Genomic DNA, 24,517 nt, shown 5'->3' on the forward strand with positions numbered 1-24,517 from the left:
GAAGTGGAAGAAAAAGCAACATTCATCCCAAATGAAGGAAGCAGACAGCTGGACAGTGTATAGGAAATTGAAAGTAGAAACAGGGAAAAACAAAAACTGCAAGTTTTTGAAATATTAAGAAGAAAATTATAGGCATCTGAAAAAGATTAAGAGGATAAAATTTTAAAAGTAGATGAAATCAAATTATTTCCAAAAATAAGATATGTTAAACTTAAATATGAAAAGGAATCATATTCCAGCAAAAACTGACGCAGTGTGTTCAACTCCAAGACATATCCTAAACATACTGAATTTCAAAAATAAATAATACTCAGAAGACCAGGTAAATAATGAAATCATTCAGAGAAGGAAAATACTGCAACTGATTTTGGACTATTCCACATTGACATTCAATTCTCGGAGATGCTAAAAAGAACTTTAAAATCTTCAAAGAAAAAAAAAAAGAAAGTGAACCAAGAATTTTTCAGAGAGACTGTGAAACATAAAGACAACAGTTACAAAGCTGTGATATGTGATGAACTCAGGAAATACCGTTACCATAATAAGCCTTCTTGGGAGTGATTTGAGAAATAAACCACAAGACGACTGAGTGAGCAGCAGAACATGTGAGAAGTGGTGGCAGAACTGTATCTAGAAAAACCAGAGCAGAACAAAAACTGAATGTTATAAATCCTGACAATGTAGAAAGTATGCATTTTGCAGAAATTGAAAGGGGAAAGAAAAGAAAGGCAAAAGGCAGAGCCAGTTCATGGGTTTAAAAAACAAAGTAATAAAGATGAAGACTGACGGTGAGGAATTTGTAAGAACCAAGGAAAAGCTATACAATCCCTATGTGTTGTGAAGTTAACACATGCAAATAATCCCTAAGTCAAAGAGAAGGAATAAAAGAGAAAATTTAAGTAAACAAAAATAAAACCAAAACACAAAGTATATGGGACATGGCTAAAACACTAGATTGAGAATAAATCAACCTTCCATATTAACAAATATAAATGGGAAAACTCACATTTAAAAAAAAGCTTTCAAATTGGAATTCAAAGCAAAACTCAAATACACTATAAAGTGATTCAGAAAGTCTTCAAATTAATGGTAAACAAAGGATCAAGAAAATGCACATGTAGAAGAAAAGAGGGACAGGGCTACAACTTTATCTTTGTACAAAATTGAATTTTGAGGGAACGTACTAACTGAGAAAAGGTCAGCTATCTGAAGAGAAGATACAACCATTTTTAATATTTACCATAATCATAAAGCATAAGCCAGAATCCAAGACTTTCAAAATTTTCCCTATTATGTTGACAGGCATACTTCTTTTTGAGATTATTTCTGTCTCTAGAATTAATTACAAGTACTAGGGAAAAACCAATAGACTATACGCATCGACTTAGTAGGAGCCACTGCATGCAGATCAGTGGATCTACTGAGAACCCCTTAGATGAAATAAAGATAGACAGATAGTCTCTTAATATGATGAACTAAATCTTACTGACCCATCTTCTCATGTAAATTTTATGCAATCAAACCTTTTCATTCCTACTGTAGATTGAAGCTTTTTTGTTCAAAAGTAATAATCATAAAATTGAACACTGTCAAGCAGTTTCACACATACTTTCTCATTTTAACCCTACACAGATGGTCCCTGCCTAATGACAGTCTGACTTGGGATTTTTGATGTTACAGTGGTGTAAGAGATAGGCATTCAGTAGAAACTATCTCTGTTTTTTGAGTTCCTACATAACAACCCGCAACCTAACTTAGTTATCAAATCACAATCTACTTATGCTTAAACTGAACCAAGTAGGATATTTTTTTGTACCAACTGGGTTTCAGCCCACCACAAACAGGCAAGCTTCTGCCAGTCACAGGCAGCCAGCTGATTAGATCGTGCTCAGGCAAATGCTTAGCTATGGGCAATCGAGTGATTTTTCTATTTTGCCTCTGTTTTCAGCCTATAAAAGTCCACTGTCTATGCTGCTGGCAGAGTGCTTTGAACTTTTTCAGGTCGTAATTGTGAGGGGTAATTTTGGGTGTCAACTTGAAGGGATCGAGAGATGCCCGGATGGGGTGAGGCCTAGATTCTGGGTTTGTCTGCATGGGCGTTTCCAGGGAAGAGTGGCATGGTGGTCAGTGTACTGAGTGGGGCGGACCCACCCTCAGTGTGGGCAGCACCATCCACAGCTGGGGTCAGAAACCCCTGCTGCTTGTTTTGGAAGAAAAGCAAAAAGGCAAAAGAAAGGGAACTGCATGCTCTCCCTCTCTTCCGCAATGGGATGCCCTTTCCTCCTGCCCTTGAAGAACTCCAGATTCTGCAGACTTTGGACTCCCAGACTTGCACCAAGAGCCTCCTTCCCACAGAGTACTGTGTTAGTCATGAAGATTCATTAGTAAACAAAGAAGACATGGAGTCAAGAATCTATAGTCGGGGGGATAGTGGTGCATACATGTAACTCCAGAACTCTGGGAGGCTGAGGCAGGAGGATGACAAGTTTGAAGCCTGCCTGGGCAACTTACTGAGACCTTGTGTCAAAGTAACAAACAAAAAAGGCAGGGATGTAGCTCAGTATGAAGCCCCTAGATTCAATCCTCAGTACTGAAAATAAAGCTACAGTCTGTCAGAGAAAAGAGATTTTAACCATATATTTATATAACGATACAAATGGTAACAAGTATTATAGAGAAAAGGGGTGTGTGTGTGTGTGTGTGTGTGTGTGTGTGTGTGTGTGTATATAAATATATAACAAGACTCTTGAGCTAGTTAAAAAGGACATAGTAACTACGTTGCACTCCAGGGACAACATTCACACAGAATGGAATTATGCAACATAGCAGCTTGATCTGGACAGTGAGGTAAGACCTGAGGGACTCTGGATTTTCAAGCCAAAGGACCCATTGGGGTTGAGATGGCTACATGGATGGGCATTCATTCCAGGCCCAGAGAATTAGTATGCAACAGTCACTGAAGCTCACAGAGCTGAGAGGAAGCTGTGGGGCTGGAGCGCAGGTGACTCAGTGCCTGGATTCTGCCCATTCCTGCCCACTTCGCTGTGCCCAGACTGCACCCTGGACCACCCAGCCTTGCTTTACTGTCTTCCTCTTTCTTCTTTAGAATTTAATTTATAATTCAGAATGGGTCATAACTGTTAAAGCAAAACCTAAAACTTGTGAAAGAAAATGTAGAAGAAAGACTTTGTAATCTTGGGTTAGCCAAAGATTGCTTAGATGCAATATCAAAAGCATGGTGTATAAGCATGATTCAAAAAAAACTTTATAAATTGGACTTCATCAAAATTAAATTCTTTTGTTCTTCGAAAGATATGCTTAAAGGATGAAAAGATAAGCCACCAAATGGGAGAAAGCATGGCCAAATTGCATAAATCATAAGGTAACAGAACCTTGAATGCACAAAAATAATCTCAAAATTCAACAATAAGACAACCTGATAAAAAGCTGACAAAAGATCTGAATAGACATTTCATGAAAGAAGATATCTGGATGGTAATTAAGCAAAACAAAACAATGCCCAATATGCTTAGTCTCTGTCTTAGTTACTTTTTCTTGAGACAAAATACCCAACACCTGAAGTTAAAAGGGGAAAGGGTTATTTAGCTCATAGTTTGTCGAGGTTTCAGTCCACAATCAGCTGGCTGCAAGGCAGGGTAGCACATGGCAGAGGGGCAACAGTTCATGGCGGTGAAACATAGCAAAGGCAACAAGGGGTGACTGCAGCTCTTTCTATCCCTTATATCTTATTCAGACTACTTAGGGCAGGTAGCACTCACACCCTTAACCTAGTACCCTTGAGCCTAGCATTGCACAATGAGTCAATCCCAGCATCACACACTCTAGATTCAGCCCCTCAGTAAAAGCCCCACCTATGACTGCATAAGGCTTGGGGGAGGGCATCTAGACACAAGCCATAACATTCTACCCCTGGCCTCCCCAAAGACTCAGGCTCACCCCTTTATGCAAAAGGCATTTAGCCCATCTCTAAGAGTTGCCAGAGTCCTAACAGTTTCAGCCTTGCTGAAAAGTCCAAGTCCCAAGTCTCCTCTGGGATTTAAGGCAAACTCTTGGCTGTGAGGCCCTGTGCAAATGAAAAGAAGGTGAAACACTTCCAGCATTCAATGGCATAAGATAAACATTACCATTCCAAAAGGTACAAATAGGAGGATACAAAGGAATGGGACCAAAGCAAGTCCAAAATCCAGCAGGGCAAACATTAAATCCCACAATTCCACTTCCGGCAATCTGTGGCAAGTTGTGAACTCCAAAGGGCTTGGGTGGCTCTGTCCCTAGTGTACTTCTGGTGGTTACACCTCCTATGGCTTTTCTCTTTGTCTGGCTCTGCTCCCTCTTTGTGCTTTTCCTCAGATGATCCATGTTTCTAGCTTCTCCAAACTTCTGGGGTCTCCACTGCACCTTTGGCTTCACACTCACAGCTTTTCACACTGCTCTCTTGAGGGCACACTGCCTGGCCTCCCAGGCCCTCTCATGACATCTGAGTGGACGCCTTCCTGAGCCCACAACTCCTGCATTCTGCATGCATCTAAAACCAACCAGTGGATGATGCCAAGGTCTGCCAACAGCTGAAGCAGTATCCAGGCTTCCTTCTCTCTTGGCTGTATGGATTAAGTGCCTGGATTGTTGAGCACTCTGAACTCAATCCCGAGGAACAAATTTTCTAGGCCACCACCATTCTGGAACATGGTGCTCTGGGGCTGTCTTCTCAAAGCGAAGTCTTTCACTTTCGCAGTTTTGAGGCTGCAAATGTTGGAATCCTGCTGCTTCTTGTGATGCTCTCAGGCCATCTTTTCTATCCTCCTGTCCCTTCTCAGCAATCAAGATCTCCTCTGCTCTATCTTTGTAGGCCACAGCTTTACTGGAGCTTCCTCTCTGGTCAAAGTCAAAAGGTTTTAAATCATTCTGCTGGGCTCTTTGTTCTTGATTCTCAACATAAATCTGGCTAAAAGCCCCCAACAGTAGCCATTCCACCACCTCAACATTAGATTGCCTTGACATTTCTTCTGTCAGATGAATTAGCCTGCCATCCTTGACCTCAGCCTCAGGCAAAGTCTCTGGATACAAGCAAAATACAGACAAACTTTCTGACAAAGTGTAACACATATTGTCTGGAGACCAGCAATCAATGCAATCTTTCCCAGGAGAAATCTCCTGAGCCTGGTCTTTACTGGCTTTCAGGTCTTCTAAACTCTGATGAGAATCTCCCATACAACACAGCCTCAGGCAGTCCAGCTCTACTTTTTCAGCCAGCATCCCCAAACCTGTTCTAACTCTTCCTCCTCCCACAAGCCAGTTCCAAAGGCTCTTGAGCCACATGGCCAAGTGATGTCATAGCAACAATCCCACTACTGGTATCAAACTTTGTCTTACTTTTCTTGTGCTGAGACAAAATACCCAAACCCCAAAGTTAAAGGGGGAAAGGTTTATTTAGCTCACAGTTTGTAGAGGTTTCAGTCAATAATCAGCTGGCTCCAAGGCAAGGTGGCACAAGGCAGAGGGGCAAGAGCTCATGGCAGTGAAACACGGCAAAGACAACAATGGATGACCACAGTTCTTCCTAGCCTTTATATCTTATCCACACTACTTAGTGCAGGTAGTGCTCACACCTTTAATCCTAGTGCCCTTGAGCCTAGCATTGTACCATGAATCAGTCACACACTCTAGATTCAGCCACCTCAGAAAAAGCCTCACCTATGACTGCATGAGGCTTTGGGAGGACATGTAGACACAGCCGTAACAGTCTCTAAAAAATGCAAATTAAAACCATAGTGAGATATTAGTACCATTAGGATAGTACTAAAATGTAACAAGTTAGGATGGTTAAAATGAAAAAAACTGTCCATATCAAGTAGTGATACAGACATAGAGCAAGTGAAATTTTCATACTCTGATGGTGGGATCTAAAATTGTACAGTCTTCCTAGAAATGGAAAACTTTGGAAAACAGTTATAGTTTTGTAAGTAGACATTGACTATAAGACTCAGCTACTGCCTTCCTAGGTAGTTACACAGAAAAAATAAAGTCACATGTCCATCAAAAAATTGTACATATGTCTAGAAAGTTTAAAGATTCAAAATACAAAAATTCTACGAGAATGTACAGAGCATCTTTACTTGCAACAATCAAAACCTCAAAACAAGCCAATGTCCTTCAGCAGGCGTGTAAATAAACAAACCGTGATATGTCGGTGGGAATTACCAAAGAGTACAAGGAAACTTTTGGAAGCGATGAACATGTTCATTATCTTGACCTTGGTGATAATTTCATGAATGGGTACATATGCCAAAATATACTAAATTTTACACTTTATGTATAGCCAATTCTAACTTAATAAAGCTGCTAAAATAGAAAAAGTGCTTTCAAAATGCAGTTCATAACTCAAAATTTCTAAGTGCTATCTCTGAGCCCCCAGCCAACAATTTTCTGATTTTGCCTGAGATCCATGAGTACTGAATGCTTCCACTGTTCATTTGACTTCTAACATTCCCTGCCTTGTGTAGCTGACTGTTATTTACCAGGCATGCTTCCGAGTTGCCACCTAATGAACAGAATCCCACTGTCTCTCCCTCCACCTCTGGAACAATTCTTTACACCTAGATGGCTTCTCAACAAATACTCTGTTGAAGAATTAACAGTACGTCTCTAGAGAAAAATAGTTTGTGTTGTTTTGCAGAAGACAAGTTATGGGACTTCCTCCAACTCTTGATTGAACTGATAGAAATAACTGTTTAATTTATACTTAAGTAGCACATTGCCAAACACAGCAATTTCCAGCGTGGAAGATATTAAAGAATCTAAAAGCTGTGATAAATCATGTGTGACAAAAATCAGTGTTTTGGACAAGGATTAGAGGAATTCACATCATAACCCATACAATTAACCAACACTGCCAAAGTAAATGTCTCAAAAAGAGCTAATTTGTAAATGTTCTTATTAGTTTGCTCATTCATTTATTTATGTCTCAACCATTCCAAAATCTGTATGGGAAAAATAAAACAAAAATGCCACTCCAAAATGCATACGGTTCAGAATACCTTGATATTTTAGCTTCAGAAAATCTACCATTGACGTCAAGGTTTTTATTTTATCTGACACAATACCACCAAGCAATTACATTACACAAGACACCAGCATAGAAAAAGTGGAACTTCCCCACAATGAATGTAATCACTAGTACTGCAAACACGTACTAATAAAAAAAGTTTTTAAGAATTTTTAAAAAGAAAATATGGAACTGTGTCCAAAGACTGTATGTCTAGTTGAGACTCATACATCAGCTGTGACAAATGCCCCCCGAAATACACAGATAATACTGCCATGTACTCATTCCTAATTAAAATTTAAATCTCTTGACAAGGCTTTGGCAAATCCCAGGAGAATGCATATTCTTCCATCCATCTCTCGTCTGAGGACCCTTCACAGGTGAATGACTTTCATTCTGAAAATTCTGGCCCTCTTTCTCATGTTCTGTCTTCCACAAAGAACTATGGAAGCAGCTCTTAGCTAGTTCTCCCACAGTTACTGCCTCCACAAAGCATTTGTGTGCATCTACTGGGTTTCATGAAGTCTTACAAAGACCCATTCCAGGCAACTTCAAATGGAACACTGGACAACCATACCTTACATCACTAAACCGCTGGGCTGCTAGGGGCTCTTTCCCAAGGGAAAGATGGAGCCCTGCTCTCCATCTCAAACTGGGTCCTTACTGCCTCTTGTCTCTTTCATTACTCTTCCACATTACTCTCTCTCGTGCTCAGTTCTTCTCCCTTTACTGTGCCGAACAATTCAATCTCTCCACTTTTATTCCCAGACACTGCTTCAGACCCATCTTGGCATATCTTCACTCAAAAAGATACTTAAAATAAAAATTAAAAAAGGGCTGGGGATGTAGCTCAGTGCAAAGACCCTGAGTTCAATCCCCAGTACCACTGAAAGAAAAAAGAAAAGTATACTCAACAATACATTCTTTTCTCAGTAAAAAGTTAATCATTCTTAAAATGTAGTCATATTAGTAAACAACAACTTCTAGTCTCCTTCCTATTTACCAGGCTTTGACTTGAATCCAAAATTTCACTAATTGTATTGGAAGCCATTCTAATGGATCATAAAATATTAAAAACCTTTCAGATGCCAAGTCTCAAATGTGTTTTTTTCCATGAAGGTTTCTTTGGCTGCCTAGGTAATTAGTTGCTTTTCTCAGGATAGATCTTGTCATTGTGCTTATTGGGTTTTTCTCTTCCACCAATCTGTGCAGCTCACCCAGCATCTATCTTTTAACAGGCATTCAGTGAGTATGTATCAGACCAATTATTTGATGCCAATTATATTTGGTTAGGATTTGACAGCAAATCATTTGGTTCCAGACAGCAAATTTGCAAATCTCTAAAAAGAGAAGCTGAAGCTGTAATGCCAAAAGTCAGAAATGGCCTTTGAAGCCCATATAGTCAACAAAAGCGAGAGCTTTTCAGTGTAGAAAGGTACACCATGTACCTTTGATCATTCAGCTTATTCTGGAGGCAGGCTTCCTTCCAACCTTGAATTTCTACTTTCATAAATTTGTTCTAGCTGTGCTGCCTCTGGAATTCACAGTGCCCACTCCACTAGACAATGACTCATGCTCAGCATGTAACAAATTATTTCCATTTTGATATCATTTGAAGGCACTAAACAGAAAGACTATACATCAATCCTACAACAAAAGATAGTCTCTCTGTAAAGAGCTTTCACCTACCTGCTCCCTTGGTTTTTCAAAGAATAATTATCAAGCAAAATTCTAAACTCACAGGAAATAATAGCTATAGCTAGGTTTTCATTATATAACATCTTGCACCAATTTGAGCCTAGTTCAATATGTACTTAATTATATAGGAATAACATAAACTTGACTAACAAAATATGTATATATGTGAGTACATATATCTATATATACATATTTACACATATATTCATGCACATATAAAGAGAGAGTGCCCCTGTATTACATGCAATAGTAAATAATTGTGTTTGATTATTTATTGCCCTATATATACCACACAAGGCCATCTGTTTATTTAATCAACACTTAAGTTACAACCTATCAGGAAGAACTCCTTAGATGGGCAAGTAAAGATTTCTGTTTGCATTTGTCTCATTTTCTCTCTGTTGGAGCAGAAAAGAGTAGGAGGTGGGGAACCTGATACAGCTTCACTCTCTAGCCACATCTCTCTTGGAGAATACAGATGATGCTATAAGGGATAGAAGGAATTAACTCCATGCAGGAAGGGCCAGGAAAGTGTTGGATGATGGAATAGATATCAAATCCACGTGCTTTAGCCCAGATTATCAGGAAATTCATCTCAAACTGAGAAAAAGTCAGCTGCTAGATAGGAGAGCATCTATGGAATCTGATTAGAAAGGAAGCAAGCATCACATATTCATGATGAGGGTCAACTGTCATATCCAGTGGACAATGATCAATATATATGTTAGGTGGAGATGTTTATCAGTCAAAGCATCTAAGCCCATAATATTTTAGAGCTAAAAAACAAACAAACAAAAAAAACCTTTAAAATCCTGCGGTTCAACACTCCCTAGTCTTTTTGGGGTCATAGCACACATAGAAAATGACAGTATTTATAAAGTACTAGGGTCAAAGGAGGAGGTTGCTGACAGCAGAAAGCTATTGGCTCAAGGCCTCACTGGCTTCCCCAGGACTCATGTCTTAAAACACAGTTGAGACAGCCTACTTTAGGCCAGCCTCATCACTTTAGAGAGGAAACTGAATCCTGACCAAGGTCACTCAGCTAGAATGTCAGAACAAAGCCGGGGGAGAGCTTTAAGTTGCTCTTAATTCATGTCTCTACCTACAGTGCTCCTCCAACTACTACTCACAACCAGAAGAACCACCATCACGTGAGCCCTTGTTCAAATGCAAATCCTCGGATTCTTCCTGAATCAAACACTCTGAGGTTGAGGCCAGCACTGTGTACTCAACGAGCCCTTTAACGGGACACTGATGCTCACTTAAATTAAAAAAAACACAAAACAACTTCTACTGTCATCTGTACTAACTCCCAACGCTTCATAAGCTACTAAGTTAAAATTCAGCTTGCTTAACTTGAGGGCTGGCAAAACTGTTTGCCTGATAGTCAGTATTTCAGGCTCGGCAGGACATCCAGTCTCTGTCACAGCTACTTAACACTGTCATGGTAGCACAAAATCAGTTATAGGCACTAAATAAATGAATGGACATGTCTGTGTTCCAATAAAACTTTATTCATAAAATTAGGCAGTGGGGTAGATTTGGCCAATGGGCCACAGCTTGCCAACTGGAATGGATTCTTTAACTTCATTACTATTTAAATTCCTATCCATTCTTGTTAATATCAAAATCACTTGGCAACTTATGGCATCTGTCAATGTTGGTGTCAATAGCTGTCTTTTTTCATTCAATCAACATGTGTGAAATGCCTCCTGAGTGCCAAAGTCTGGGGATACAGACATGAAGAACTCAATCCAGCCCTTATGTATTAAGAGTTTCATGCAGCAGAGAAGCAAATAATCAGACAAAATTACATTGTTTTTTAATGTGGTCCTATTGAAGAAAATGCCCATGTATAGATTTTGTTACTAAATATGTCTAAATTTTCCATTGATAAATGGACAAGACACACGATAATGCACACGGCAAATTCTAAGGCAGCAGAGATGGTAACTATGCTGGCAACTGCCATTTTATTAGACTCATAGATTTGGTGGGTCAGAAATTCAGACTGGGCAAGTTGGGAATGTTCATATGTATTCCACAATGTCTGAAAACCATACCAGAAAGGCTCAGATGGCCAGAGGACAGAATCTGTTGGAGCTACTCCAGTCATATGTCTGGTACCTGGGGTGAAATGACTCAGAGACTAGGCAGAACTGGGATCACTGGCCAGACCCCCGGTGTGTGGCTTCTATACATCTGAGCTGTGGACTTATAGCTGGTAAACCTCATAGTCTCAGCAGCCACACTTCAAACACAAGAGCCTAGGATCTAACAGCAAGTCTTCCAATGAGCTAGAAAAAAGAAGTATGGCCTTTTGTGATCAAACTTGAGAAATCATTCTACTTCATTTTCCCATATTCTGTTGACCTAGGAATACAAGCCTGCCCAGGTTCAAGAGGGCACAACATAAATCCTAGCTCTAGCCATCTGGGGGAATCAAAATCCCTTTCAACCAAATTTTAAAGCACAAAGAAGAGAAATCAGCAATGAGAAGTAGCCCACCCCAGAGAAAGGATGCTTTATGAAAAAAAAAATTTAATGTAGGCAACACACTAAGCAAAGCCAACTTTGCTAAAACTCTAAAATGGAAGAATATGTCTGGAAGTCATTTGGTTTGGATGTACTCATTGCATAGTGATCCTCCACAAGAGAAATTTAGCAAGTTTTTCCATATGTCCATGGAACAAAAAAGACTGTAGTAGATGTTGCATAGAAATGAATGCCATGAAGAATAGGAGCTTATCAGCTATTGATAGAAGGTGACTATCAGAAAAAGATAAATTTCTCACTCCTGCATCAGGCCACCATAAACCTCACTTAGGAAAGAACAAAAATGAAATTAAAAGTATAGATGGGGGGCATGTTTTTCAAAAAAAATAAATAAATTTGAATTTTACACTCCTTGTGTTTGTACTTCATTTAAAATTGCTTACTGGGGCTGGGGATATAACTCGGAAGTAGTGTTTGCCTAGCATGTACAAGGTCCTGGGTTCAAATCCCCAATGCCATAAAAAAATAATAATTTTAAAAATTAAAATTAAATTGCTTATTATCTACAAAATTAAGCACCAATTAAGGTATAGCTCTATAATTGTTTCATATAGAACATCAAGTAGACGTTTTCCCCATAAAGAATGAGTTGTAAGTACTGTACATCTGCTTAAGAAGCAGCAGAACAATAGATGACTAGAGTTTTCTTGCATCCTTTCAGCCGAAGAATGTGTTTTGAAAGGGATTTAACCTATAGAAATGCTCTTGTTCCTACTCTGTGATTTTTCTAAAAATAAGGAATAGTTTTATGGTAAAAACAAGTGAGACTCTCTAATAAGACAATAAAGTGAGTGGGATGAGGCTATGGTAGTCTATTCCTTTTAAAATAGATCTCTTCTTAGAGGACAAGTTTGAATACTTAATCTGGATGTGATTAGTTATAACCTCCTAGATCTTTACAACGACACACCGGCTTTAGAAATTATCTGGTCTGACCCTGCCGTTTTGCAGATGACTAGACTGAGATTCAAAGATGCCAAGAGTGGCAGAGAGAGTTGAACTGCTGCTCACTAAATATTCTAGATATTGCCTTCATTTTCTAGGTGGCCTGCTCCTGCAGGCATGTGACCCATCCTGGTCCATACACTATGAACAGAAGTAACATGTTCTTTCTTGGCTGAAACAGTGAGCTAATGTGCTCCTCTCCCTTGGGGGTCCCCATGTTGAGGTGGTGGAACTCCCATAGGAAAGCTGCTTGGACTTCTGAAGCATTCACTGAAAGCAAGCTGCCTCAGAGAAGGGTCCAATGCTCAGCAGATGTTACATAAGCAAGATTAACATCTGTAAGGTAAAGCCACAATATTTCAGGTTTTAATCATTCCTGCAGCATAGTTTAGCCTATCTTAATTAATAAGCGAAGCATGTTCAGTCAGCAAGTTAGTGGTAGAGCTAACGTTAAAACACAACTCACCTGGCACGCCCTACCGAGGTCCTGAGTCACGGGGAAGACACCGAAACAGCCTGCTGCAGACAGGCAGGTCTGCCCACGCCCTACCGAGGTCCTGAGTCACGCGGAAGACGCCGAATCAGCCCGCTGCAGACAGACAGGTCTGCCCACGCCGTACCGAGGCCTCCAGTCCTGCGGAATACGCCAAATCATCCCGCTGCACACAGGAAGTCTGCCCACGCCCTACCGAGGTCCTGAGTCACGCGGAAGACGCCGAATCACCCCGCTTCAGACAGGCAGGTCTGCCCACGCCCTACCGAGGTCCCCAGTCCCGCGGAATACAACGAATCAGCCCGCTGCACACAGGAAGTCTGTGCACGCCCTACCGAGGTCCTGAGTCACGCGGAAGACGCCGAATCACCCCGCTGCAGACAGGCAGGTCTCCCCACGCCCTACCGAGGTCCCCAGTCACGCGGAAGACACCGAATCCCTCGGCTGCAGACAGGCAGCCACCTGGTTCCACAGTACAAAGACGCAGAGGACACCACACCACCAGACCAAGGTACTGAGTCCCGCTGTTCCAGGCCCAGAGGTAGAGGCTTCTGAGCCGTCGTCCCACTGCTCCTGATCCAGAGGAAGGGACTTCTCGGTCACCATCCCTCTCACTGCTCCCAGCCCAGAGGAAAGGGCTTTTGGGCCACCTTCTGTCCCGCTGATCCTGGCCCAGAGGAAGGGGCTTCCAGGCCACCATCCCTCCCACAGCTCCCGGCCCAGAGGGAGGGGCTTCTGAGCCACCATCCCACTGCTCCTGGTCCAGAGGAAGGGGCTTCCCGGCCACCATCCCTCCGGCTGCTCCCAGCCCACAGGAAAGAGCTTTTGGGTCACCATCCCTACCGCTGCTCACGAGGCCTGGCCCATCTCACCCAGGTCAGAGAGGTAATCCATGCAGGTGCTAACACCCCCCCCCCCGCCCCAGTCAAAATGAGAAACCGTGTAAAGAAGTCTCAAAACCAGACTTCCAGATCACCTACAGCAACCACAAAGGGGGGAAATGAGATGGACCATTCTGATACTCAACCACCTGGACCCACTGAACTGGCAACAAAAGGGGATCTGGAAAAAATGAAATCAGAAATAATTTCTCAGATAACAGGAGAAATTGTGCCCCTAGAGCAAGACATGATTAATAAATCTAGAGAGGAGCTCAGGAACATGATGGAATCCCAACATAAGAAACAAATGGAATCCATGAAACAGATGGAAATAGATTTCCAGGACATGCAAAACTCCATTGAAAGTCTACACAGCAGAATGAGCCAATGTGAGGACAGAATTTCAGATATAGAAGATAAGATTGCAATTAGTGACCAGGAAAAGAAAAATTGCTTCAAAATTATAAGGGAACATGAGAAATCAATCCAGCAGCTGCTAGATGATGCAAAAAAGAATAATATAAGACTGATTGGGCTCAATGAAGAAACAGGAGAGAGTGCAGATGACATAAAAAATCTCTTCACAGAAATAATGGCAGAAAACTTCCCAAGCAGGGAAAAAGAGCTTGACATACAGATAAGTGAGGCATATAGGACTCCAAATAGCCTTGATCAAAAAAAATCTACACATAGGCATATAATTGTGAAGATTCCAGAAACACAACAGAAGAACAAAGTTCTCCAAGCAGTCAAAGAAACAAATCACATACAAAGGAAAGCCCAGCAGAATCACAGCAGACTTCTCAACACAAACCATCAAGGCAAGAAGAGCTTGGAGTGACATATTCCAAGCCCTAAAAGAAAACAGCCTCCAACCCAGATTGATGTACCCTGCAAAACTATCTTTCAAAATGCATGGATGGAGAAATAAGATACTTTCATGACAAAGAGCACCTTAGGAACTTCATGAATACCAAACCAGCACTCCAAAGAATTTTACACAATATCCTAGGAACAGACATTGAGGATCACAACCCCAGGAAGCAAAGCAGAATGAACCCATCTGGCATGACAAGAAATTAAATGTAAAGGGGGAGAACCCAACGAAAAGAAAAAGTCATGGCAATGACAAGTCAATACATTTCAGTTATAACCATCAACGTTAATGGTCTCAATTCACCAATCAAAAGAAACAGACTGGCAGAATGGGTCAAGAAGCAAAATCCAACAATATGCTGCATACCAAAAACACACTTAATTCAAAAGTAAACTCATACACTGAAAGTTAAAGGGTGGAAAACCATACTCCATGCGACAGGAACCCAAAAAAAAGCAGGAGTAGCTATCCTCTTGTCAGAGCAAGTAGATTTCAAACCAACGCTGATTAAGAGAGATGAAGAAGGATCCTACATCCTTGTAAAGGGAAGAATCCAAGAGGAAGAGCTGACAATCATAAATATCTATGCACCAAACACTAGTGTGCACAACTATAAAAAACAAATACGGACATGAAAAGTCATATATGCACTAATACAATTGTAGTGGGGGACCTCAACACCCCACTGTCATAAATAGATAGATCAATGAGATTTAAAATAAGTAATGAAATACAAGAACTCAATCAAACTCTTGAACAAATGAACTTCACAGATGTTTACAGAGTCTTCCACCCCACAAAATCAGAATACACATTCTTCTCAGCTGCACATGGGTCATTCTCCAAAATAGACCACATACTCACACATAGAACATGTCTAAGTAAGTGCAAAGGAATAGAAGTTATCCCCTGTATATTATCAGACCATAGTGCGATGAAATTGGAGATCCATAGCAAAAGAAACTCAAAAAATTTCATAAACATGGAAATTGAACAACACACTTCTGAATAATCAATGGGTCACAGAGGAAATTAAAAATGAAATCAGACAGTTCCTTCAATTAAATGACAATGACAATACAACATATCAGGATCTGTGGGACACAATGAAAGCAGTCTTACAAGGGAAATTCATAGCAGTGAATATGCATATTAGGAAAACAGAATGAGCCCAATTAAACAACCTGATGCTGAACCTCAAGCTTCTAGAAAAAGAAGAGCAGGACAACCCCAAAGCTCATACAAGGGAGGAAATTATAAAGATCAGAGGAGAAATCAATACAATGGAGACTAAGAGAACGATACAAAAAATCAATGAAGCCAAGAGTTAGTTCTTTGAAAGAATCAACAAAATTGACAAACCTTTAGCCAACCTTGTCAGAAAAAGGAAAGAAAAGGCCCAAAGCCATGCAATTAGGAATGAAAAGGGTGAAATTACAACAGACCCAGCAGAAATACAGAGGCTCATCAATACCTATTTCCAGAACCTATACGCCAATAAGATGGACAACACAGAAGAAATGGACAGATTCCTAGATATGTATGAATTACCAAAGTTGAATGAAGAAGACCTAAAAATTCTGAACAAGCCAATATCAACCAATGAAATTGAAAATGTAATTAAAAACTTAGCAACTCAGAAAAGCCCGGGCCCTGATGGCTTCACTGCTGAATTCTACAAGACATTTAGAGAGGAACTGCTGCCACTATTGTTTAAACTCTTCAATGAAATTGAAAGGGAAGCAATACTCCCAAATTCATTCCTGCAAGCAAGCATCACCTTGATCCGAAAAGCAGAGAAAGACCCAACTGAAAAAGAGAACTATAGGCCAGTCTCACTAATGAACATAGATGCAAGAATCCTTAATGAGATACTGGCAAACAGAATGCAGAAGATCATCAAGAAGATCATACACCCTGATCAAGTGGGATTTATCCCAGGGATGCAGCGATGGTTCAATATACAAAAATTAATCAATGTAATACACTATATCAATAGAGGTAAGGACAAAAACCATATGATTATCTCCATAGATGCAGAAAAAGCATTTGACAAAATCCAACATGCATTTATGATAAAAACCCTACAAAAAATTGGAATAGATGGTCTCTGCCTCAAACTGATAGAAGCTATCTATGAAAAACCAACAGCCAATATCATACTAAATGGTCAAAAACTGAAATCCTTCAAACTAAAATCAGGAACAAGACAAGGATGTCCACTATCACCACTCTTGTTCAATATAGTTCTGGAAACATTAGCCACAGCAATTAGACAAGAGAAAGAAATAAAAAGAATAAAGATAGGTAATGAAGAAGTCAAATTGTCATTATTTGCAGATGACATGATACTCTATATAGAAGACCCCAAGAACTCCACCAAAAGTCTTCTAGACTTAATAACCAAATTCAGTCAAGTAGCTGGTTACAGGGTCAACACACAAAAGTCAATAGCTTTCCTCTACACCAATGACAGACTCACTGAGAGAGAAATAGGGCAAATAATTCCTTTCACAATAGCATCCAAAAAACTGAAATACCTAGCAATCATCCTAATGAAAGAAATCAAAGACCTCTTCTCTGAAAACTATGGCACTCTGAAAAGAGAGATTGAAGATGCTATCAGAAAATGGACAGACATCCTCTGCTCCTGGGTAGGAAGGATTAATATAGTGAAAATGGCCATACTTCCAAAACTGCTATATAGATTTAATGCAATTCCAATTGAGATCCCATCAACATACTTCATAGACCTAGAGAAAACAATCCAAAAATTCATTTGGAGCAAGAAGAGACCCAGAATAGCAAAAGCAATTCTAGGTAACAGAGATATGGCAGGGGGTATCACAATCCCCAACCTGAAACTATACTACAAAGCTACTGTGATAAAAACAGCATGGTACTGGCAAAGAAACAGACTGGAGGACCAGTGGAACAGATTAGAAGATGCAGAAACAGTGCCAGACACACTCAGCCATCTCACCTTTGATAAAGGAGCCAAACACCCTCACTGGAGGAAAGATAGCCTCTTTAATAAATGGTGCTGGAAAAACTGGGCTTCAGCTTGCCAAAGATTAAAACTAGACCTGTATCTCTCACCATGCACTAAATTAAAACTGAAATGGATTAAAGATCTAAATATTAAAATAGAAACTCTGAACCAGTTGGAACAGAGGTTAGGTAGAACCCTTGAAGACATCGGTGTAGGAAAAGATTTTATGAACAAAACCTCAGTTGCCCGTGAACTAGCACAAACAATCGACAAATGGGATTTCTTCTTATTAAAAGGCTTCTGCACAGCAAGAGAAACCACCAACAGTGTGAAGAGACAACCCACAATGTGGGAAAAAATCTTCACTTGCTCTTCCTCAGACAAAGGTCTACTATCTCGAATCTATAAAGAACTTAAAAAGATCAGACCTCCAAAATTTAAAGACCCAATCCAAAAATGGGCATCTGAAATGAACAGACGTTTCTCAGACAAAGAAGTAGAAATAGCAAATAAATACATGAAAAAATGTTCAACATCACTGGTCATTCGAGAGATGCAAATGAAAACAACGCTGAGATTCCACTTCACTCCAGAAAGAATGGCTACTATCGTGAAATCAACCAATAAGAAATGCTGGCATGGCTGTGGGGAAAGAGGAACCCTGCTCCACTGCTGGTGGGAGTGTAGACTGGTGCAACCACTGTGAAAATCAGTATGGAGATACCTCAAAGAACTAGGACTTGAAGTCCCATTTGACCCTGCTATTCCACTGCTGGGGATCTTCCCCAAAGAATTAAAAGAATCATACCACAGTGATATATGTCCTCCCATGTTCATAGCAGCACAGTTTGTAATAGCTAAAACTTGGAAACAGCCCAAATGCCCATCAACTGGAGACTGGATAAAGAAAATGTGGATTTTTTATAAAATGGAGTACTACCCAGCCATAAAAAATGAGAAATTAGAGACATTTATAGCTAAGTGGATGCACATTGAGGTGATACTCTTAAGTGAAATAAATAGGACACACATGTGTAAATACCAAATGGTTTCTCTGGTGTGAGAAACTGAAAGTGTAAATAAGGACTAAATGTATAATAGGTCATGTGAAATAGGAAGAAAAGGGGCAAAGGGGAAGGAAGTGGGAGGGCTAGGGGAAAGGACAGAAGGGAATGGGATTAATATGAGAAAATGGAAAAATAGGAACAAAATCTTTGTAAATAGGGAAGACTGGAGGGGTTGAAGGGAGGGCTGGGCAAGGGTGAAAAATAAGAACCAAGAGAGACTATGTAAAGGTGCAAATTTCCAATGATGAATGTCATTATATTGTATACCTAAAATGTACCAATGATTAGAATGAATAATGGATAATGTAAAACAGGAAGAAAAGGTCCAAAGGGGTAGGGGTAGTGGGAGGGGCGGGGGAAAGGAAAGAAGGGAAAGGACAAATGATGAGAAATGGAAAAAATGGAAATAAAGTCTTTGTAAATAGGGAAGGGTGGAGGGCATGAAGGGAGGGCTAGGAATGGGGAAAAAATAAGAACCAAGATGCATTATGTAAAGGTACAATTCCCAATGAGGAATGTAATTGTGTTTTATACCTACAATGTACCAATAAAATAACTTAATACAAATATAAAAAATAAAAATTAAAAATTAAATAAATAAATAAAATCCAACTCTCCTGACTTACCACCCAGGACTATATTTTATTGCCCACAGGATAGCCAGAATAGGCACCACCAAACCAAATCTTAAGTAACTGGATCAGTCAGTTGAAAATAAAACAGAGACAAACGTGAGCTTGTTCATAAAGAGGTGTCCCTGATGGTTTGGGGTCCAAATCAGAAAGGACAGTCAAGAAGAAACTTGTGGTTAAGCCTCAGCAGTTCAGCTATCAGGAGAGACCACAGCAGCCAATCACTAGCTGGGAGGGCAAAACTCTTTTCTTCCAAGTTATATATTTTCCTCAAATTGATGACAATTTTTCCTAGACTCTCTAGCCCAGTTAGGATTTTAAGTCCCAAAAGGAAGTGTTTCCATCTTCTTGTTTGTATACAGCAGCCATCAAACATAAACAGGAAACTCGTGCCTCCAACACTGATTAATTTAACATAATGTAAAATTTTTAAAAGCAACAAATTGGGGTGAAAATGAGTTACTGGTTGCTAGGCAACATCAGTGCAAGGCTCTTTCTTTGCCATCATGAGCATTCTCTTCGTCTTCACAGGGAGAAGTCAAAAAGTACTTAGCGACAGGCATATATTTGGTTGTGACATCAATAGGTACCAAACAAATTTCCTCCAGGAAATAACTTACTGCAAAGCATCAAACACTTTAGATTTCCAAAAGGCCACCCTCTGTTCACAGGGCTATGCTTCCTGCTTTGAAATACTCATTTTTCTCTATACAAACAGATAAGATACCTATCTTTCAGTAGTAATGGAAATGGAAGTGCAGATTTTGCAAATCAGGCAAGACTGTTCTCCTCTTCCAAAGACAGGAGGGGTTTATCTGAGACCAGCTCGGTGTGAGTCTGTTCTTTGTCTGGTTATCAAGCTGGGTAAGCTAAAGGTATATCCTTCTCTTTCCCTATCCCTTCCTTAGAAATGGATACTTTACCTCTGTGCTGACTGTTTAGAAGCAAGCACTCATGCAAATGTGAACCCAAGGTGAAGCTAACAATAAGCACAAGAACCACATCTTTGGAACAGTCCACACTGCTGTACTATCTACCAACCCGCTGAGTCACATGGCCTCTTGTATTCCTCTGCCCATGTCAATTTAGCTTCATCTTCTGTGTTATGCTCCATAGTATCCCTTACCCAAAATCTACTCTGTAAATCAAGATTACCAATACTGTTGGAACTCGTACTTCCTGTTCTCTCCCAGCTCCAAACGTGGGGTAACTTCCCTGGCAATGGATCATTAATGCACTCTAGAGACTGTTGTCCAAACCACAGATACCTGACAGACACCATTTGTCCTGAAAGGAACCAGGAAATAGGATGGTCGTATTAACTTTTCTGTCTCTAAGACACAATACCCAACCCCAAAATTTATAAGAGGAAAAGTTTAATTTGGCTCATAGTTTCAGGGGATTCAATCCATGATTGGTTGGCTCCAAGGCAGAAACATCATGGTGGAAAAGCAGAGTGGAACAAAGCTACCTAATTCATGACAACTAGGCAGTATAGCAGGGAACAGTGCAGGAGAGGAAGGGCCAATGGACTAGACACAGTACCCAACATCATCCCTCTGTGACCCCCAGACACACCAGAAGTGTGCTTTACTAATCCCCTAGGCAGCTCCCAAGCCAGTGAAGCCACACTTAAGCTTAACCACAACCGTCTTCATAACTTTTCTATCAGGGAGACAGAAAGGTTCTCAACCTAAAGTTCCTAAGCCACCTACTCTGTGTAAGACACTGTTCGTAGCTACAAAGAACACTTAAAAAGAAACATGGTTCTCAGGGTAATAAAGACAGAGTGGCCCATTCAGTCCACCCAATTTTACCTTTATGAAAATATAAGCAATAAAGAGACAAGGGAAAGAGGCAGAAGATAATTTTAGGGATGATTTTGGGCCACATGGTGTTATGAAAGTTGTCAGAATCAAAATGGAGTCAAATCCTAACCCCATGATAATAATAGTAATTAATAAAGCTGGGAAGTTACGAAGGAGGGAAGCCCTGGATGTATGCCTGATGATAAAAACCAATCACAAAATGCTACGCCAGAACCACAGCCCTGCACAAAGGTCTCTGCAACCTTACAAAAAGTACTTCTGCAAGAACACCTGGCCAAGAACCACTGAGCCTCAGCTTGGCACCAACCCTGTTGTTAATCCTTGTGCCCAAGGATTAACAAGGTTTACTCTGTATCAGAGTAACTTATCTAATCTTTTCTATTTGCAAAACTCCCTGAGCCTCAGTCTCTTTGAATGCATTCCTAACTTACTATGGTACAGATATTCCCATTGCTATGCTCTGCTAGTCCCAAATAAACTTATGAATCTGGACACTCCCCTGCGTGTTATTCGCCTTGACTGTGCTAACCCTGTATTTCAGGCAGCACTCTTATTCACTACCAGCAAGAGGGCAAAAGTGCTTTTATTAGGGACCCTGGATCACTGCCCAGGGCTTTTTATTCCAACTCTATCACATGTCCTCCATGTTGATTCCTCCCAGTCCTGACCTCAGGATGATCTGAGGGTCTGTACTCTCGCTCTCACTATCCTCATCCCTGTTGGAATTGCCCTGTGTTATTGTCCTTCCCCAATTTCTTCTCCCTCTACCACATCCAGCTTTGGAACTGGGTGGGACACATTAAGTTCCTGACCTCAGTACATCACTCCCCTCTGCCTTACATTCTCCCTGTCAAAACCTTTACAGACCCCACACTATTTGTAAGGCACCATGCTGCTAAGCACTGGGAATTCAAAGGCAGAAGGGAAGAAGCATCGCCCTCACCCTTCAGGGGCTAACTTTCTAAAAGAGAAGAAAGTCCTAAGTCCAACTGAGGCTAACAGGGGCAGCTTGGGTTCTCTAGGGGGTAGGTACTGCATAAATGGCAACAGGTAAGTTTTCAGTTCATCTCAAATGAATCTGGTGGTGAAAAGCCTCCTGCTAACCAAATTCAGTTACTATAACATCCATCCAAAAGACAATGGACTTCTTGCTTAATCCAGCCTTCTTAGCATAGGGCATAGCTAGACACAGAAAACCTGCCCAATAGAGACGTCAGCAGTGAAATGCAATTCATTTAAAGAACTGGTGCTTCTGCCCTCCCCAGCTCTCTCTCTCCACGCACATACACTTACACACACAGAGATTTAACAATTATCACACACCCCTTCCAACTGCCATTTTCATGCATTACGCTTTGTAAATGTCAAGAGCAATGCACAAACAATAGGTATTGCTGTTCTGTCCTGTTTCTCTTCCATTCCTTTGGGATGAAGACAGCCTGGACATCCCAGAATCCTGTGCTGCATATCCCCTTTCCATCACCTGCCCACACTGTCCTGGAAGTGAGACCAACATCCCAGGAAGAATTAAAGCCAGAGCCCAGAAAAGGCACTTTGCCGTCATCGCAGCCCTGCCCAAACTTGTGTGTCGCTGGAGCTGCTTATTTTCCGTTTCTTGATGACTGTTCTTTTAAGCACAAACCTAGAATTTTTGCAAAGTTGGGGCGGAATTACATCCTTGGCTTCCTCTCCATCAAACAGGCTTGCCACAATGTCCCTGAAAAATTAAATTGGTCTGCCAGGATTTATACTTTATGAGGTTTCATATTATTGCCCTGGAACCTGTTCTTCTCGGGGGGCTTTCAGATGAATCCCTCCCTTCAACATTTCTCCAGACAGTGCATCTTCTAGGATTTCATCCATGCTGAAATCTTGCAGATATGAGGGTTCCATTCTGATTGATTTAGTAGAATATGCTCATGGCATAAAGAGGCTACTGGCATCAGGATGATGGTCAATCAAAAAGAAATCGTGACAAATGGTGGACATCCTGAACATGTTGAAAAATGGATTGTTGAATTTGAGCTTTTAATACTAAGGTAGATATCTAACAAACAGAAAGTTTGAAACAAGCCCAATTCTGAGGGCAGGAATCTCTTTAGGCAGTCAAGTGGATGGGTTGAATGATTCCAGGAGGCCATGCTACAGACTCCTGGAGTCACACAATACAGGCTATTGAAATAAGAGTACTTGGAGAAAACAGTGTGTCTCAAATATGATCTAGCACTACCAGTGTTCTTCCTTGGAACTTTCAAGTTGTAAATGTTTTCGTGAGGACTTTCAGCAGGAGGAAAGTACTTATTGGACAGCTTGGGTTTTGCTTTGTTTTTGTTTTTGTTTGCAATCAATGTCAAATATAAATAAATTCCTTCTTGATTACTCTAGAACTTTATTTTGTTTTTTGGGGTTTTTTTTCTTTTTTCAATTTTATTTTATTGCTACATTTTAGGCATACAATATACATTTTAGGTATACAGTAGGTATTCATCATTAGATATTTGCAAAGTTACAAAATCCGTCTTGGTTCATGTTTTTTCCCCATTCCCCTGCCCTCCCTTCAACCCCTCCATCCCTATTTACAAAGACTTTGTTTCCATTTTTGCATTTTCTCATATTAATTCCATTCCCTTCTTTCTTTTTACCTATCCCTCCCACTTCCCCTTCCCCTTTGCCCCTTTTCTTCCTATTTCACATTTTTATACCTTTTAGTCCTTATTTACACTTTCAGTTTTAGAACTTTATTTTGTGACTAATGTCTAGACTCATCCACTAAAAAGATAAGTATACATTCACAGCTAAGTTCAAAAATATTTTTGAAATAATTTGGTAAATCTAGAGGTCTCATATTTTCCTAATTAATGCTCTCTTGTTGTACTCCAAATTTTCCTGCATTTAAATATGTTATCTAAGCAGCAAAAAGTCCCTTTAACAATCAACATTTACTGAGAACTTGCCATGTACTGGTCATACTGTGAGATTAGTTTGAGGGAAATTTTTAAAAAATGATATGGTATGACCTGTCCCTAATAATATTGCTGTGTATTTGTGAAATAAGGTCATCAGTGTACTCATTTAAGGACACTTAAACTGCTCAATCTTGTCACAGACACAATAAGAGGTAAACATGGACACTACACTGAAAGCCAGATGAGACTTGGAATAGGCCATTAATTTCTCCATTTTAGGGCTTTGCTTTTGTAGTGCTTCAACCAGAGTAACCACCCCTGGCCCAAACTCAAAATCAAGTTCAAATACTCCTCATCTGTGAAGTCGTTCTAGTTCCCTTCATTGGCTTTAACTGTTCCCTTTTCCAAATTCCTAAATTGCATTTTTCTTGTACTTCCATTAAAATCATTAGTTAATTCTGCTTCAATTGGTAGCTAATTATGAAATACTTAACTAGTAAATACTTAGTTATCATCCTAATAACTTTCTTGAAGTCATAGATTAAGAATGTATCTTCAAATTCTCCCCAAAATCAGTA

The sequence above is a fragment of the Heterocephalus glaber genome, unplaced genomic scaffold (assembly GCF_053883595.1).
Source record: "Heterocephalus glaber isolate CG9 unplaced genomic scaffold, H.glaber_assembly_v1.0 deba00001577, whole genome shotgun sequence".
In the NCBI taxonomy this organism is placed as follows: Eukaryota; Metazoa; Chordata; class Mammalia; order Rodentia; family Bathyergidae; genus Heterocephalus; species Heterocephalus glaber.